The sequence below is a fragment of the Geotrypetes seraphini genome, chromosome 3 (genome assembly GCF_902459505.1).
Source record: "Geotrypetes seraphini chromosome 3, aGeoSer1.1, whole genome shotgun sequence".
In the NCBI taxonomy this organism is placed as follows: domain Eukaryota; kingdom Metazoa; phylum Chordata; class Amphibia; order Gymnophiona; family Dermophiidae; genus Geotrypetes; species Geotrypetes seraphini.
In genome coordinates this window covers 47,294,559-47,313,466 of record NC_047086.1, presented here as the reverse complement: position 1 = coordinate 47,313,466, position 18,908 = coordinate 47,294,559, and the positions used below count along the sequence as shown (strand labels likewise).

Genomic DNA, 18,908 nt, shown 5'->3' with positions numbered 1-18,908 from the left:
CGCTGTGCATTCAAGGCCCTGGCAATAGCACACAAAATAATTTATGCCACCACCCCCTCCTACATAAAATCCAAGCTACCCATCTACATCCCCACCCGCTCCCTCCGCTCAGAAAAAAACCGCCCGCAAACGCTCCTACAGCCACTTCATTCCCCAACTCTGGAACCAACTCCCCCCTCAACTCAGACTACAGAACTCACTAATGACATTCCGGAAAATGGTTAAGACCCTCCTCTTCAACTAAAGGTCACCCTCAGTCTACACCCAACCCCTTAAACCCCACCTCTACCCTTCTTTCTCCATTCTAATCTTCTGCCTAAATTTCTTTATAGTTCACTCTCAGTCTATACTCAAATAACTTGTATCTAAACTAAACTACTTATATTTAAACTACCGTACTGTTCTTAATTTGCTGTATAGTCCCTATATCTAAACTGCTGCACAGTCTCGTATGTCCAAATATTTAAATCTACTGTATAATCTTGTATGTCCAATTCACTCCATTGTGAATGTTTACTTGTAAACCGTTCTGAGCAACTGGGAGGACGGGATAAAAATCTAAATAAATAAATAAAAACTTAGAAAAAAGAATGCCAGCCTATAGGTTTCAATAAATTTAGCCTAAAAATCCAACGGACTACACGTTGAAGTAACTTTCTCTGGCGATCCCCTCCCCTACTCTGTTTTGTTTCCTTGTCTATGCACAAGCATTTTAAATATTTGAAAACGTGTTTAGCTTTTACACAGTGTTAAACTAAAGGAGCACTCAATTTGTTCCATTTTAAATTAGATTTCTGCTCACTCATCCTAATTTTAAACAGGCGGACGGATTTACCAAAGTAAATCTTAGCACAAGTGATGACATAAATGATATAATGAGAGCTGCATGTCAAAAAATGATTAATCAAAATTTTTTAACAATCTGATATATTGATGAATTCTTTACCCTGAGATGTTATATGCATTCAAGAAGTTGATCATTTTGAAACAGATTTACATATCAAATCTAGAAACATAGAAACATAGAAATAGACGGCAGATAAGGGCCACGGCCCATCTAGTCTGCCCACCGCAATGACCCTCCCCCACCTAACTCAGTGAATAGATCCCACGTGTCTATCCCATTTGGCCTTAAAATCAGGCACGCTGCTGGCCTCAGTGACCTGAGGTGGAAGACTATTCCAGCGGTCAACCACTCTTTCAGTGAAAAATAATTTCCTGGTGTCACCGTGCAGTTTCCCTCCCCTGATTTTCCACAGGCCCCCTGGTTGCCGTGGGACCCTTGAGAAGGAAGATATCCTCTTCCACTTCGATGCGACCCGTGAGATACTTGAACGTCTCGATCATGTCTCCCCTCTCTCTGCGTTCCTCGAGTGAGTAGAGCTGTAACTTATCCAGCTTTTCCTCATACGGGAGATCCTTGAGACCCGCGATCATCCGGGTGGCCATTCTCTGGACCGACTCCAGTCTCAGCACATCTTTTTGGTAATGCGGCCTCCAAAATTGCACACAGTACTCCAGGTGTGGTCTCACCATGGATCTATACAATGGCATAATGACTTCAGGCTTATGGCTGACGAAACTCCTGCGTATGCAACCTATCTACTGATAGAAACACTTTCTTGGATTATAAAAGCTGTCATCCCGTTAGACTGAGGGACAAAATTTGCCTTTCTCCCAAAATTGTTCTACATTAAGCAAATTTAAATCTCAATCCAAGATTTTTTCCAAATTGATCAGCCGAGGTTATCCTTCCTTAGTACTACACCACATGTTTAAACATGCAAAATATTCCAACAGAGATTTACTATTGCACATCGTCAATAAAAATAAAACTGATAATACGTCTGATGAACCCATACAAACATGTGTGATGAGATTTAGAGCACAGGGTAATGCACCAGCAACGATTTTAAGAAACAATTGGAAAATCATGCAAACTAATCCGTTATTTAAAGATGTCTCCCTCAGAGTTGCATTTTCACATGACAGGAATCTCAGACATTCTTAGTCCAGCAGTATATTGCTTAGACGTACGAACAGAGAGAAAGTCATCTTCCCTGTGGCTTTTACAAATGCGGTTCTTGTTCCTATTGTTTTATAATGGGAAAGGGTATTGATACTATTAACCCTTTATGTACTGTATATGTCAGTATATATTTTGTGAACTGTATAGAATGTATCAGTATTGCATATGAAGCAATAGGAGAAAAATCTCACAAGACCCTCAAAAAACGGGGTGAGGGGAAGAGACAGCTCGAACCAAAAAATAATTATAATTGGTGAACGGGATGCCCTCGGTCACACAGTTCGCAGTGGGGACAAGCCCCTAATGCACCAGCTGTCACTAATATACACCCAAAGGGGTGTTATCTGTGACACATCCCCGGGCTAACCCGTGAGTGGTAATAAATGTAAATATAACAATGCACAAACAATGTTATAATGGTGGCAAGTGAATAAACAACAAAATATATATAAATATCGTAAGAACTGTCTCTGCCTCTCATCCGAGGGTGCAGGAGCGACCAAAAACAGCTAAGCAGGCACAGGCAATGTACAATCTATTGGAGGTACTTAGCTCTCCATAATGATGAGGAATTAGCCAGCAGAATGAAACTCTTAAAATGGGGCTCCATTTTATAACATTTTATAGTTAGAACACTAATGGATTTGAAGTGCACAGCTGCGGTAGTGGGCAGACCCCTGACGAAACTTCAGTGAAACATGTCGGGTCTTACCGTTCAGTCCGCATGAAAAACAAGATTTCACCATTACTAAGTTAAGTAATAATACACTAAGAAATGCATGTTATTTAAAACTTTGAAGAGACCGGTGAGGATTTCACCATTTGTAACTCCCCATATATACACTTTAGTGGGACGGAGGAGTGGTGGTTCTGAGTACAGAATGACACGGTGACAAAATTCATCACCGTTCCCGTCCCCGCGGATAACCGCGGGAAACCATCTTCATGTCATTCTTTAAGGAAAGAGGGAAGAATCAGAGTATGAATGGCCACAACCACAGACCCTCAAGCTTTGCTTTGAAGAATGCTGGTGTAGAAGGACCGAGGTTGAAACAGACACTACAGAATGACAGTCTCTGGTATCCAGAGCAGATATTGTGATGTCATAATGCCTCATTCCACCAGTGCCTAAGAGCCAATCACATCAGTGATGTCATAAGGGCTTCATTATCCTTGGCTCACATAAGAATCAGAGTATGAATGGCCACAACCACTGACCCACAAGCTTTGCTTTGAAGAATGCTGGTGTAGAAGGACTGAGGCTGAAATAGACACTAAAAAATGACATGGGATTATTTTCCGCGGTTATCCGCGGGGACGGGAACGGTGATGAATTTTGTCACCGTGTCATTCTCTAGTTCTGAGGTCTTATGAAAAAACAAAAAAGAATTGCTTTCCAAACATTATGAACACTCAGTTAAACTAGATGTTGGATTTGAAAGACAAACAGTCAAATACCTTTGGCTGAGAACTAACTGAGCCAGCTGGATGAGAAAATCAGCTCTGATACGATCATGGTGAATATCCTGCATAAAGATTCTCGATATACGTTCTAGCGCTGTCCCTTGCGGTATATTAGAGTTTTGAAATTTTTCATAGCGAATCCTTTCAGGATCGAATTACATGTGATGTCACACGTTCTGCAGTTTAAATTAGTGGAGGCATTCCACCCAGCTGACTGCCATTTTCAACTTTGCTTCCACCTCGGCGGGTACTCGAGAATTGCTCGTTTCAGCACAGCTGGTTCCTGAGGAAGGGGGTTTCGACCCGTTGGAAGAATTTCATTCTGCTGGCTAATTCCTCATCATTATGGAGAGCTAAGTACCTCCAATAGATTGTACATTGCCTGTGCCTGCTTAGCTGTTTTTGGTCGCTCCTGCACCCTCGGATGAGAGGCAGAGACAGTTCTTACGATATTTATATATATTTTGTTGTTTATTCACTTGCCACCATTATAACATTGTTTGTGCACTGTTATATTTACATTTATTACCACTCACGGGTTAGCCCGGGGATGTTTCACAGATAACACCCCTTTGGGTGTATATTAGTGACAGCTGGTGCATTAGGGGCTTGTCCCCACTGCGAGCTGTGTGACTGAGGGCATCCTGTTCACCAATTATAAATATTTTTTGGTTTGAGCTGTCTCTTCCCCTCACCCTGTTTTTTGAGGGTCTTGGGAGATTTTTCTCCTTTTGCTTCATTCATTTTCTCTCGGGTTTTGGGTTTTCTCTTGTTGTTCAGTATTACATATGTCATATAAGGTGTGTCAAAATTATTTGATATAATACCATGTATTAATATTAAATGAAATTAATTTATATGTATCTGTAATTCAAATAAATTACATAGTAACAGAAAGCTTTTGGGAATGGAGATCTGATCAATTGAGCTATTCAATCATTAGTTTTTGTTTATTTTTTTTGTATGTGATTTTAGCGTTCATTTTTAAGAAATTGTGTTGTTTCTTTGTGCATGTACTTTTGTAACCTGCATAGATTGTTTGGATATGTGGGATAAAAGTGGTTTTTTTGTGGGTTTTTTAAAATAAAAAATCCTCTTTCCCACTGTTAATTAGCATAATATATTTACTAATATCAGGATTCCAGCCCTCTCTCCATAGAGATTCAAAATATATGCCATGATTGCAGGTGCTGCATATGTCATATGATATACAGTATGTATACTTAATCTGTATCTTTCCCTGTCATTTATTTAGTTTTAGTATTTATATACCACTTCTAGTCTACGTGGTTTACATTCAATTACTCAAAGATTTCTGTCCTGGTGGGCTCACAATCTAACTAATGTACCTGGGGTAATGGGGGATTAAGTGACTTGCCCAGGATCATAAGGAGCAATATGAGATTGGAACCCACTTTAGGGGGCTGAGGCTGTAGCTCTAACCACTGTGCCAGCACTACTTTCCAAGTACTGGAGTTGCCTTCAAAACCAACTTCAGCCTTGATTCTGTTTCTGTCTTCTCCTGCCCTGACAAAAAAGGAGGAGAGGTAGCTACCAATATTAAAACCAACACAAATCCCCGACTCATTGATGCGATGGTATTACATGCCCTGGAAGGCCTTATCTTCTCAATAGGGCACGAAAAGAAAACCATCTTTGTCCTAATCTACTAGGCACCCCATTCACCTTTGAATGCTCTAGAGCAACTACTGGCAATCATCACTAAGCTGGTGGTATCCTACAAACAGAATAGTCCAAGGAGATTTCAACTTTCAAGACTATCCTGCAGTTACAGGAGCTCAGCTAAACTTTACGACAATGCTATCAGACTTAGGCTTCTCCCAGATGGTCAGCTCACCCACGCACTCCTCAGGTAACAAGCTAGACATAATTTTCACTCTAGATCAGGGGTTTCAAAGTCCCTTCTTGAGGGCCGCAATCCAGTCGAGTTTTCAGGATTTCCCCAATGCATGAGATCTATGTGCATGCACTGCTTTCAATGCATATTCATTGGGGAAATCCTGAAAACCTGACTGGATTGCATCCCTGAAGGAGGGACTTTGAGATCCCTGCTCTAGATCAATGTTTCTCAACTTCTTCAAGCAAGTACCCCCTAAGCCAGGGGTGTCCAATGTCGGTCCTCGAGGGCCGCAGTCCATTCGAGTTTTCAGGATTTCCACAGTGAATATGCATGAGATCTATTAGCATACAATGAAAGCAGTGCATGCAAATAGACCTCATGTATATTCATTGGGGAAATCCTGAAAACCCGACTGGACTGCGGCCCTCGAGGACCGACATTGGACACCCCTGCCCTAAGCCTAACAAATACCAACCAAGTACCCTTACCCAATCTCTGCCCCAGACCCATCAAAGCTCCGCCCATGACCCCATCCCCATAACAACAGTACTAATTGTAACACAATTTCTTCCATCCATTTTTCATATACAGACAATATAATCTTATTAATACATAATGGTAACCAGAAAATTAAAAAAAACACAAAGCACACTGTACATAGAGAAAATGTTAATTATTTATATTTGGGGGGTTTTCAAAGAGGTCATGGCAGATGACTTTAAAATATGCAATCAGTAACAACTATAGAAAAATAGACAAATATAGAGCAAAATATAGACAGTAGGTATAAATTCACAAAACTGACACATTTTGATCACTAAATTTAAAATAAAATCATTTATCCTACCTTTGTTGTTTGCTGATTTCATGAGTCTCTGGTTGCACTTCCTTCTGACTGTGCATCCAATATTTCTTTCTTTCTGCCTCCTGCACGCTTCCTCTCCTCTGGACCCCATTCCCTTCCCCAACCAACATCTCTCTCTGTCCCTCCATGAGTCCAACTTTTCTTCCTCTCTCCTCCACTCCTATTGGCAAAATGTCTCCCTCTCTCTCTCACTATCCATCTGTCTTGAGAGATCCAGGCATTTCTCCCACCCCCTCTACTGTCACATCCAACATTTCTCCCTCTCATCCCCTGGATCATGTGCAGCATTTTTCACCACTGCCCACCAGCACCATGACCATTTCTCCTTCTGTCACCCCTCTCCAGCACAATGCTACACTTCTCCCTCCCTCCCCCTTGCATCCCCTTCAATCTACTCTCTCCACCACATCCAACATTTCTCCCTCTCATCTTTCTATTCTCCACAGGGCTGTCTGCCTGGTCTCGCGCCACTTCCCACGAGACTGTTCGCGGGAAGCGGCACAGGACCAGGCAGGCAGCAACTGTGCGCCGCTCTGCTGCAAGGGAAAAGAAGAAGTGTCCAGCCGCATCAGCCATCACCGGGACTAGGCAGTCACCCGCGTCTAGCGAGGGTGACAGAATGGAAAAAAAAGGTAATGGGGGGGGGGGGCCTGCCTGCCGAATTAAACATAGGGAGAAGCTTGCTTGCCTGAGGGGGCTGACTGGGAGGGGAGAGGCCTGTTTGCCTGCCTGAGGGGGGCTGCCTGGGAGGAGGGAAGCCTGCTTGCTTGCCTGGGAGGGGGGGCTGCCTGGGAGGGGGGAGGCCTGCTAGCTTGCTTGCTTGGGGGGGGGAAGCCTGGGAGGAGGAGGCCTGCCTGTGTGCCCTGTCCCGGCCTACCAGTAGACCACCAGAGGCTGGACACGGTGCAGAGCTTGACAAGGAATGTGGGGTTGGGTGCAGAGCCTAGTAGGGAGAATTTGGCTCAGAATGGGTTTTTTTTTCTTGTTTTCTTCCTCTAATGGTCTTATGGTTAGGTTCATCTTACGGAGCTAAAAATACAGTACTTTGTATTCTAGTTTGGCCTTATATTTCTGAGTTTGTTTGTTAAAGTTGTCATGTTAATCATTTTTCTGCGTAAATCAAGCAATGTACTTGCCAATAAGTACACACGAATGTCATCTGTCCTTCATAGTCATGTAGGTGGCCTTGATAAAGTGTGCGTCAGTAATGGCATAGTATTTAGTGGTAATACAGAAGAACAGATGTGTGGAACCAATTTCTGGACTCTCAAAAGTTTAAAATAACAAAGTTTATTGGTGTATATAACAAATAAAATATCACAAAAACTGTAGTAATAATACTGCATCAACGGTGACCAGACTTTACACAGGCTGTGTTTTGACTAATATAGCCTTCCGCAGGGGTCTTTGTGACGTAGACCATCCCCACAGAGTTGCTCTGTATTTGGAGGATTCAGTATTTAGTGGGCCACCCTCTGTTCTTGATCACCTGTCTACCCTTTGTTGTCATTGAGCGAACCAGTTTGATTAGGTGATCATGGGTGACAATGCGGTTCACAGCTACAATGAGTGACTCGATCAACTCATGTTTTGATGATAGAGGGCTCTTGGATATCTCCCAGGCCACCTTGTGCCACAAGCTCTCGATCGTATTCAAAAGCGGAGATTGGGCAGGCCAGTGGATCGACTTGATGCTTCTAGTTGATCACCTGTTTGGATGATGGCGAGGTGCATTGTCATCTTGGAGTTCTGGAAACAGCTGCTGTGCAGATGGTAGAGTGTGGTGCAGTGGTTAAAGCTACAGCCTCAGTACCCTGGGGTTGTGGTTTCAAACTCACACTGCTCCTTGTGACCCAGGGCAAGTTACTTAATCCCCCAAGTGCCCCAGGTACATTAGATAGATTGTGAGCCTGCTAGAAAAATGCTTGAGTACCTGAATAAATTCATGTAAAATGTTCTGAGCTCTCCTGGGAGCACGGTATAGAAAATTGAGAAAAAAAAAAAAAAATGTACTTTTGCAGTACAGTGATGTACTTGCTCACATTGACCATTGCATTGATGAGGTGCAGATATCTGATGCCGCTGGCAGCCATGTAGTCCCAGACCCATGACCTTCAAAAGATGCTTCACAGTGAGGTTGAGAGACACTCAAGTTTGAGCTCCTCTCCAGAAAACCTCCTCACGCAAGTGTGAGCCCAGTTACCAAACAGGCAGAAGGTGCTTTCATCGCTGAAAAACACCTTTTCCTACATTTCATAGTTCCAGCTTAAGTGCTTCCACACCCATTTGCTCCAGTCGCACCTTTGGATGTCTTTCAGCAGCGGCTTGTTGAGTGTTTTGCAGTCCAGCAGACAAGTTCAAGTTCAAGTTCACTTTATTTTTGATGAATCACCTATTTAAAACATTCTAAGCGATGTACATTTAAAAACAAGTTATAAGATAACATTCAAACATATTAGTAAAACATTAAAAAAAAAAACCCACAATAAAACACGTATTTGTTAAATAATTAAATAATACATTAAAAACAAACATGAGAAAGGGAGGAAAGGGGGGAAAAGTTACATATTTTCTAATGTTGAAGGAAAAAAACATATATTAGGAAAAAAACATAAAGAAGGGTTGTAAAATAAGAGAAAAATTATTCATTAAAAGCATCATTGAATAAAAAAGTTTTTAAAAGTTTTTTAAAAGAGGTACCGGTGCTGAACTGTTGATGTGCTGACCCCAACATGACACTCGCCTTCCCACTCATGCAGTAGCTGAGGTGAGGTCAACTTACAATTGGTCAATGGAATGCGTCAAAATGCACAGTCTTGGTGTGATGTTGACGCATGTGGACCGAGACTTGTCTACCAATGAAACCGTCGCTTTCTTCTTTTGTACAATCTTTACTATGGTGCTGTGCCTGCAGCTGACTTTGTTGGCCAGATAGGGTGGCCTGAAAATCCTTCCTCACTCACTGCTGCCACATGAATATGCTCCTCCAACCTCAGGTTCCTTCCTAGTCTTTGTTCATGGTTGATGCAGAAAGTGTATGAAAACCAAAAAAACTGTGCTATTTGTAACTGCTCTATTACCTAGACATCTGGATTGTGATTGACTGACAAAAGCAGCCTCCTTCATGGTCAGAAATAATGCGTGCTGATTGGACATTAGAAACAAGTGATCTTAAAAAAAAGTTGATTCTGATAGTCAAAATGTATCCCTTAAAATGTGGTATGTAGACAAATCTATTGGGTTAACAAAAAATAAATAAAGGTCAGAAAGGTGAAAGAATGCAAAATTCACAAGTGTTTTTAGACTTTTGTACATTACTGTACGCTTCCATCGAGCGAGTCTTGGCATCGCTGGCAAGGGTTCCTCACCACACGGACACCTTTTCTCCACCGCTAAGGTGCGCTCCCAGCGTCGGCCGGTGCAGGTGCGAGACCGTCGCTGCGCGCGCTCCAGCGCCTCCCCCCCCCTCCCTTTCTCTCCGCGCGCTGCGCCTCGGCGAAGCGTTGACGTCACCGGCGTTCCACACCCTTTCCTCCTCCCTCTTCTCTCCTATTGGACTCTGTTCGGGGAGCCGGGAAGAGAGGAGACGCGACCGAGAGCAGGGGGCGAGAGCCGTTCCTCCGTCCCCAGCAGCAACGGAAGCCGGTGAGTTTCAGGCCGCTGCCCCTCGTTTCCCCCCCCTCCCCTCTCGTCGTCTTCCCTGCTTCCGGGGCCCTGGAAGGGGAGGGAGGGTCAGCGGGGCTCTCTGCCGAGCGCCTCGAGAAGGGAAGCGCGGGTCTCCCGGTGCGCGAGGCCGTCTGGGCAGGTGCTGCTGACAGCTGAGCGTCCCGAGGAGCGAGACTCCTGCGCGGCGTCACTTTGGGACAGTTCGGAGCCTGAGTTGCTGCTGCGCAAACAAAACTCGCCCCTTGTTTTCCCGACGCGCCGGCTCTAATTAGGTTTTGTTTATTGGGGTGGGGGCGTGAGATTAGACGAGAAGCGAATACTTTCTGTTTCTTAGTGAATGATTGGCTCGGGAGGAGGATCCCCGGGAGCTTGAGCCCAGATTCCCAGGCGCTTCCTTTTCGTTTTTGGCCACAAACCAGTCGGGTTTTCAGGATTTCCCCAGTGACGACGGGTGAGATCTGCTGCTTTCGTTGTATGCTAATAGATCTCGTGCATAGTCATTGGGGGAAATCCCGGAAACAAGTTTTCAAAAGTTTAAGTTTCAAGTTTTCTTATAGACCGCCTATCAAGATTATCTAAGCGGTTTTTACAATCAGGTACTCGAGTAGGTTTCCCTACCTGTCCCGGTGGGCTCACAATCCGTCTAACGTACCTGAGGCTAGGGAGGACTGAGGAGCAGCACGGGGTTTGAACCCACAACCCCCAGGGTGCCGAGGCTGTCGCTCCAACCACTGCAGCCCGACTGGTTTGTGGCCCTCGAGGAGGGACTTGGACACCCCCCCCCGCCCCGGTGTAGATCGCTTCAGGCGGCCGTTTTGCCTGCCCCGGGTCGGGTTTTACAGTGGCCGAAGTTGTCTCTGACGGATGTCGACTTCAGCTGAGAAAGCAAAAAAAACAAAACAAACCACAAAACCACCGTTTTCATTATGGTTGCAATGAAACGATCGTATTAAAGTAACGAGGATGTCAGATGTCTTATGCTGTCTCAAAGAGTAACAGTGATTTCATTCAGATGTAGGTTTTCAGTCTTTTTAAAAAACTTTTTATTTTTTGCAAGTTGGTGTTACCTAAAGGGTGGGCATAGTGTGGCCGATACCCGGAGCAAAGGGTAGATTAGCCGGATAGTAAGGCATGATCTTGACAGAATGAGGATTTCAGCAACCGGGACTTTTAATTCCTCTGTGAACTTCTCAAGCCTACTCGCTGAAAGTGCAGTTCTGTTACTGAGAAAAATCTGGCAGTTCCCCAAAGTTTTCTCCTGCTTTAAAAAGGAGCTGTGGAAGGTGGAATAAATGTAATCTTGGCAATGGTAGGAAACGATTTTTCATCATTGTTGGGGGGGTGCTAAACCCGGCATAAATTACCTCTGTCCCTTGATATAGTCAAAGACTTTGTTCAGTATTGTTTAAGCCTCCGCAGAGCTGGCTCCTCTGCTTGCAATCCAAATGCACATTTCATCAATGAAAAAGGCCCGATGCCGAATAAACAAATACCAAATAGGACTGTGTCCCTGTTGATAGGGAGGTTGCAAACTGTGGCCATGAAAGAGTTAAAATGCATTGGCTGTTTAGCAGCTTCTGAAGCACAAAGTGACGATGGGAATTTATTTTCAGCCGTGTAAGGAAGGATGATGTAGCTGGAATTAAGTTAAGGCTGTAAAATACAAACGATCTTGATCTGGCAGGCATAGAAATATAGCTTAAACTGAGCAGCAATAGTTGTGTATCCTACTTAATAGTTATAAGGCTGTCTTTCATTCACAAGGACAATTAGGACAGAACTGGGCTTTATTTATCTTGGTAAGTTCAACTGTTTGCTAAATTTGTTCTCTGTTTTGTTTAGCATTCAATAACTAGAAACACCATACAAAATCACTGGGTTCCAAACTCACATTAGACAGTTTCTTTCCTATTGCAGCATATCATTATTAATTATTGTTAACCATGTCGAGCTTCCTCTGGTTGATGAGCTGGTATATAAAGCTAAGTTTTAGTTTAGTTTAGTTTGATTTAAGAACATCTGAGTCTTTTTTTTCTAAGGGGTCTTTTTATCAAGCCGCGCTAGCGGGGTTAGCGTGTCGGACATTTCATCACGCGCCGACCCCCGCGGCTGGCTAAAAAGCTAACGCCTGCTCAATGCAGTCGTTAGCTGCTAGCGCGGCAGGCGGTTTAACACGCGTTAAACCCCTACCGCAGCTTGATAAAAGGACCCCTAAATTTAAGTAATGTTTACAAACATAGTTTTACCATGAGGTCTTTAATACTCTCTGAAGAAAGTATGTTGATCTTTCTTGAGTTAAGTTTTTTTTGTGGGGGAGGATGAGGGGTTAATTGCATAAAGTAGAGATTGGAGAATCGCAACATTTGGTATTTCTTATTCTAGTTTTGACTTTCAGAAGTAATTGACAAAAGTGCCGTTTTTCATTTTTGACAAGCTTGTTAATCTGTTGAACAGGTAACTCCCCAAACCCTATATGTCCTGTCTCTTCAAACTAGATTGTAAGCTCTTCAGAGTAAGGACCATCTTACATGTCAAATGTACATCTTTTGTACACCTTTCAGTGCCATAGAAATGTTAATAGTAGTAATAACCTTTGCTGTCTTCCCCTTTCTAATAAGTTGTGCAAACTGAAAGAGTTAAATCCATTCTTTGCTGCACTCCTGACATAATTTTGTTCACTTCTTTTCTGCTGCTTCACTTGTGGGGGAATGACAAAATGAAACCGCTTACCAAAGCTATTTGATTTTATGTATATGTCCAAGGACTTAGGACATTGTGCTCTCTATATACGGTACATGTTCTGAAAAATTTGTCTGTGGTTAAAGTTCCTGGATTACATTCATTTTCTTCTGTGCAGCTGTAGGGAGATGGAAATTGGTGGGTAAGCTAGCCCTACCTGAAGACCTGCAAATCAGTTTTAGTTGCTCAGTTTGCATAATTTTGTTGCTAAGTTGCAGATTTGACCAATTTTCAGCCAACATCCCATTCCCTAACATCCTTGTAAATTTTATGGTGTGTTGGATTTACATTGTAAGACAGTGGTCTCAAACCCTTTGCAGTGCCACATTTTGGGATTTCTAGGTACTTGGAGGGCCTCAGAAAAAAAATAGTTAATGTCTTATTAAAGAAATGACAATTTTGCATGAGGTAAAACTTTATAGTTTATAAATCTTTCCTTTTGGCTAAGTCTTAATCTCTGGTTTCTCTTCAAATCAAATAAATCTTTCGCCTTTTACTAAAGATTTCCGTGGAGAGGAACATTAATGAGTTTCGTTAAATTTTTGAAGGTCCTACTAGAAATAGTAGGACTTAAAAAAAAAAAAAAAAAAAATAATATTGTAATTTATAGCTAAAGAGACATATGATCAAGAAACTGTTTTATTTTACTTTTGTGATTACGCTAAACATACCGAGGGCCTCAAAATAGTACCTGTTGTAAGAGCAGTTACTTGCAGGTACATATATAACTGGTTCTCGAACCCCCTTATTCTTTAGCCTTATCACCTAAATGAAAGTGCCATTTGCACGCTAACATTATAGAACACTAGCAGTTAAATGTGCGTGAATGTAACATTTTGTGCACGCTTGGCAGTATTCTATAATGTGAGCAAACAAGTTGCATGCTACTACTTCTTATCTATATAGCACTGAAAGGCATACACAGCGCTGTACATTTTGACATTTATAGACGGTTCCTGCTCTGAAGAGCTTACAATCTAACTTGGATAGACAGACATGACATATAAGGTTGGGGATGCAGAACCCAAGGTGAGAGGAGTTAGGAGTCGAAAGCACTCTTAACCGGGCCTTAACAAGGGTGCTCACAATTACGCATGGGATAGTGTGTGCTAAGCACAAATTCTACCAAGAATCTACAAAAAGTTTCCGCACTTTTATTTTAAAAAAATACTATTCATTAAATATCTCAAAAGCAAATTACATCACATTTCCACATAATCACCCTTCTTGCCACTTCTCCCACCTCAACTATTTCCTACGAAACTATGAAAGTGCTGGAACTTTTTGAAGAACCCTTGTATAAAGGCAGCTCTCCGTGGAACTGTTTTTATAGAATAGTAATTTTTGTGCCAAAGGCTGGTGCAAATGCTTGTGCCTAACTCTTGTCAATTGTGGAATTGGAATATTTTATAACATCACGCTTAAATCCTGGGAATGCCTCTCCCTTGGTATTTTATTTATTTAATTTAGGTATTTATGTACCGCCTATCAAATGTATCTAAGCCAGTGTTTCTCAACTTGGTCCTGGAGTACCCCCTTGCCAGTCAGGTTTTCAGAATATCCACAATGAATATGCATGAAAGAAATTTGCATAGAATGTAGGCAGTGTATGTAAATCAAGTTTGTGCATATTCACTGTGGATATCCCGAAAACTTGACTGGCAAGGGGGGGGGGTACTCCAGGACCGAGTTGAGAAACACTGATCTAAGCGATTTACAGTCAGGTACTCGAACATTTTCTCTATCTGTCCTGGTGGGCTCATAACACTGCACAACAATTTTTTGGTTAAGTCTTGATTCCTGAAAAGTTTTTGGTGATTATGACAGGTACCAACTTGGTATGCTCAAATATGGTTTTGGTTTTACTGCATCACGTAAGAACTATGAGAAATAGACATTTTTATGTTTACTGACAATAAAATATATAGTCAAGTTTACGTTTCGCACAAGCGACTAAATGAAACAGAATTAAAAGTGTTTTGCTCCCGAGTTTCTTTTATATTCAGTGTCTGGTGCATCACGTTGTAGCATCCAACAATAGTCGGCAAGCATTGACGGATTCCAATTGCCCTGGTATCGTTTCTCCATCGTAGCTATGTCTTGATGAAACCTTTCACCGTGCTCGTCACTCACAGCACCGAGATTTGCGGGGAAGAAGTCCAAGTGTGAATGGAGGAAATGAATCTTGAGTGACATATTGCACTTCATTCTCTTGTATGCTTTGAGAAGTTTGTCTACCAGCTGAATGTAGTTTGGGGCTCTGTAATTGCCCAGAAAATTGTCAACAACGTCTTTCAAGGCTTTCCAGCCAATTTTTTCCGGCCCAACTAACAGATCTTCAAATCGCTTGTCACTCATAACATGTCTGATCTGGGGGCCAACAAAAATACCCTCTTTGATCTTGGCATCAGTTATTCTTGGGAACATCTGTCTTAAATAACGAAAACCTTCCCCTTCCTTGTTCATTGCTTTCACAAAATTCTTCATGAGTCCCAGTTTAATGTGAAGAGGAGGCAAAAATATCTTTGTCGGGTCAACAAGCGATTCATGTGCTACATTTTTCTGTCCTGGAACTAACTTTTTACGGAGTGGCCAGTTCTTTCTAGAATAGTGCGACTCTCTGTCTCGGCTGTCCCATTCGCAGATGAAACAGCAGTACTTTGTATAGCCAAGCTGCAGTCCTAGTAACAGAGCAACGACTTTGAGGTCTCCACAGATATTCCAGTTATACCTGGTATACTGGACATACTTTAGTAACATTTCCATATTCTCATATGTTTCTTTCATATGTGCTGCATAGCCAACAGGTACTGAAGGATAAACGTTGCCATTGTGCAACAGAACAGCTTTCAGGCTTAACATTGACGAATCAATGAAAAGACGCCACTCTTCCGGGTTGTGATCACAACCAAAGACCGAGAACAATCCTTCAATGTCACAACAGAAACAGAGACTGTCGACTTGTGCAAAAAATTTGGTTATATCATGATGCCGGTCTCGAAACACAGAAATTTTCGTACCTGGTGATAGCAAACACCATTCCTGCAGTCTCGAACCTAGCAGCTCAGCTTTTGCTTTTGACAGACCCAAATCTCTGACCAAATCGTTCAATTCGGACTGTGTTATCAGATGTGGATCGCCTGATGAGGATGGTTCAAAATCCGGGTCAATGTCACTGTTAGAACCCTGCACTGCAGTTTCTTCATCTGGTTCGTCTAAGGTCCAATCCTCTGGTGGTTTCGGAACTGGAAGACTGTCATCATGTGGCATGGGTCTCATTGCTGAAGGCAGATTAGGATATTCAATTGACTTCTTGTTTTTGGCAGAGAAACCAGACACATTAGTCAAACAGAAATAACAGTCCGTCACATGGTCTTTCTGTTCTCGCCATATCATCGGAACAGCAAATGGCATCGTCTTTCGAGTACCTCTGAGCCAGGCTCTCAGACTAACAGCACATGTCGCACAGCAAATGTGAGGCGCCCATTGCTTGTCTTGATCACCTATTTTGCAGCCAAAATACAGATGATAGGCTTTCTTTACAAGGGCAGTCATCGAACGTCTCTGAGGCGTAAGTGTATATTCCCCACAGATATAGCAGAATGTGTCGCGGCTGTTACGACACCGACGAGACATATTGCCCGACACCAAAACGTCTATAGCATCAAGCTTACTTACTGTTATATTGCTACAGCTACTATACTACTATACTTTACTATACTGATACTATATACACACACGGACTATCTATATTAACCAAATGAGCAGGATCGGTGTATGGAAGCCACCATTATAGCATGGTGAGACAGCGCAAGCTCGTTCAGACCTGCCCAGACATGCCCAGGATGTCATCTTCCATAAAACAGCTTCCAACCTGGCTAGATTTTATGCATGGACATACCCAGGCGGCACAAACCGTTGTTGATAAGACACTTATGGGAGAAAAAATTGTTTGCATCCAAATATAAGAAAAAATCACGACAAAATTGAAGATTTCTCTGAAATGGTACGTGATGGGTAATTTTTGATGTAATATTCATGATCAGCACCCAAAATTCTATAAGAAACACCCAGCAGTGTTCAGGAAGCAAAAACTTTGTTGTGCAGTGTAATCTATCTGACATACCTGAAGCAATGGAGGATTGTGTGACTTGCCCAGGGTCACAAGGAGGAGCATGGGATTTGAACCCACATCCTCAGGGTGCTGAGGCTGTTGCTCTAACCACTACACCACTCCTTCCTTTTGGAGTTGAATTAGGCACACGGGTTACAGTATTTTTCGCTCCATAAGACGCACTTTTTTTTCCCTAAAAGTGGGTGGAAATGTCTGCATCTTATGGAGTGAATATTGCATCACAGACCATGATGTGCAGTGTTCTCCCTAGTGTCTTTTAGCCGGGTGCTCTGTCCGGCTAATTTAGGTGAGTGCCTGGCTGTCTGCCAGGGAAACATACCTTTTTTGCCTTTTTAAATCCTGGTGATCCAGCAGTGTATCGGCAGGAACGAGCTTTCTGCGCTTCTGCCCCGTGCTGAGCCCCTCCCTTGCTGGTGGCTGTCTCAGATCTCGTGAGAACTGATGCCAGCCATTCAGGGAGTGGCGAGGGCCCAGGCTGGTGCGCGAAGAGCTCACTCCTGCCTTATGCGCTGAGATCTGAGGCAGCCGTCCAGCGAAGGAGGGACTCAGCATGGGGCAGGAGCACGGAAAGTTCGCTCCAGCTGCTACACCGCTGCACCATCAGGATTTAAAAAGGTGAAAAAAGGTACCGGATGGGAGTCTATGTGAATTGTTAGTCGGCTGGGACGGATCTTTCCTGACCCGGCCTACCACTAGACCAGGGGTAGACAATTCCGGTCCTCGGGAGCCGGAGCCAGGTCAGATTTTCAGGATATCCACAATAAATATGCATGAGATAGATTTGCATCTCAAGGAGGCAGTGCATGCAAATCCATCTCATACATATTCAATGTTGATATCCTGAAAACCTGACCTGGCTTCGGCTCTCGAGGACCGGAATTGCCTACCCTTGCACTAGACCACCAGAGGGGGGACAGTGTACAGAAAATTAGAAGAGTGCTTGAACCTTAAAGTCTCTCCTCATTTGTTAATGACAGTGATGATGGTTCTTAATACCGCGGTTGACTTTACATGGTTGACTTTACATGGTTGAAATATTGTTCTGCTATATTTTTTAAATATACAGTGGTACCTTGGATTACAAGCATAATCCGTTCCAGGAGCATGCTCGTAATCCAAAATGCCCGTTTATCAAAGCGAGTTTCCCCATAGGAAATAATGGAAACTCGCTTTGATGCGTTTCCCCCCCCCCCCCCGAGAACCGGCATTGCTCCCCTCGAAGGCCCCTCCACCCGCGATCAGGCACCCCCCCTGCGATCCGGCTCCTTCCTGCCTCGAACCGGCACCCCCCCACCACGATCCGACCCCCCCGCCACGATTGGGCACCCCCCCCCACGATCCGACCCCCCCCCGACACAATTGGGCACCCCCCCGCCGCTTCTTACCCTCATCTGGGCACTCTTGAAAATCGGCCTCCTCATCTGCTGGGCCTTGAGCATCTGAGCATGCTCAAGGCCCAGCAGAGGAGGAAGCCGATTTTCAAGAGTGCCCAGATGAGGGTAAGAAGCGGCAGGGGATGCCCAATTGTGTCCGGGGGGGAGGTTCGGATCGTGGCGGGGGGGTTGCCCAATCATGTTGGGGGGGGGGTCAGATCGTAGTGGGGGGGTGCCGGTTCGAGGCAGGGGTGGTGCCGGATTGCAGGGGGGGGTGCCGGATTGCGGGGGGGAGGGGGTGTGCTCGTAAATCGAGCCATGCTCGGTTTCCGAGGCACCGATTTTGCAAATGTTTTGCTCGTCTTGCAAAACACTCGCAAACTGGTGCACTCGTAAACCGAGGTACCACTGTATTAGTACACCATTTGGTTCTGAATATTTTTTTTCTTGTTTTCCTCCTCTAAACCTAGTTGCGTCTTATGGTCAGGTGCGTTTTTTATAGTGCGAAAAATACAGTATATAATAGAGGTGTAAAGCAGTAATTAGTGCCATTTAGCACTTGTTAGGGCCAATTATTTATTATCACAACAAGTGTATCTGTGATATGCTCCCAAAATTGCATACCTAACTTTGGGCGAGCTGTACAGAATTTGGAGGATAATGTGTAAATGAAAGGGGGCATTCACTGGAGGAGTTACCAGGGCATGTCACTATTCTATATATGTAACTTATGGAATATAAGTGAAAAATTTTTGAATTATTCAAGTGAATATATT

At 43.4% G+C, this 18,908-nt stretch overlaps 1 protein-coding gene and 1 non-coding gene across 10 annotated transcripts in view; both read left to right on the top strand.

Annotated features, from left to right (window-relative positions):
- The first annotated feature begins 9,735 nt into the window (after positions 1–9,735).
- Positions 9,736–18,908, top strand: part of MYO6 (myosin VI) — a 426,976-nt gene continuing 417,803 nt past the window's right edge. For 7 of the 9 annotated variants that reach the window (XM_033936483.1, XM_033936482.1, XM_033936481.1 and 4 more), the window contains exon 1: positions 9,737–9,864. The gene's annotated coding sequence lies outside the window, so the exon portion shown is untranslated. Of the gene's footprint in view, positions 9,865–11,663; positions 11,685–18,908 lie in introns of those variants that run through there. The other 2 variants (XM_033936485.1, XM_033936477.1) reach the window with 2 other exon arrangements.
- On the top strand, positions 13,077–13,195 carry LOC117358322. The gene has a single exon (XR_004539019.1). It is a non-coding gene; the product is annotated as a U5 spliceosomal RNA (small nuclear RNA).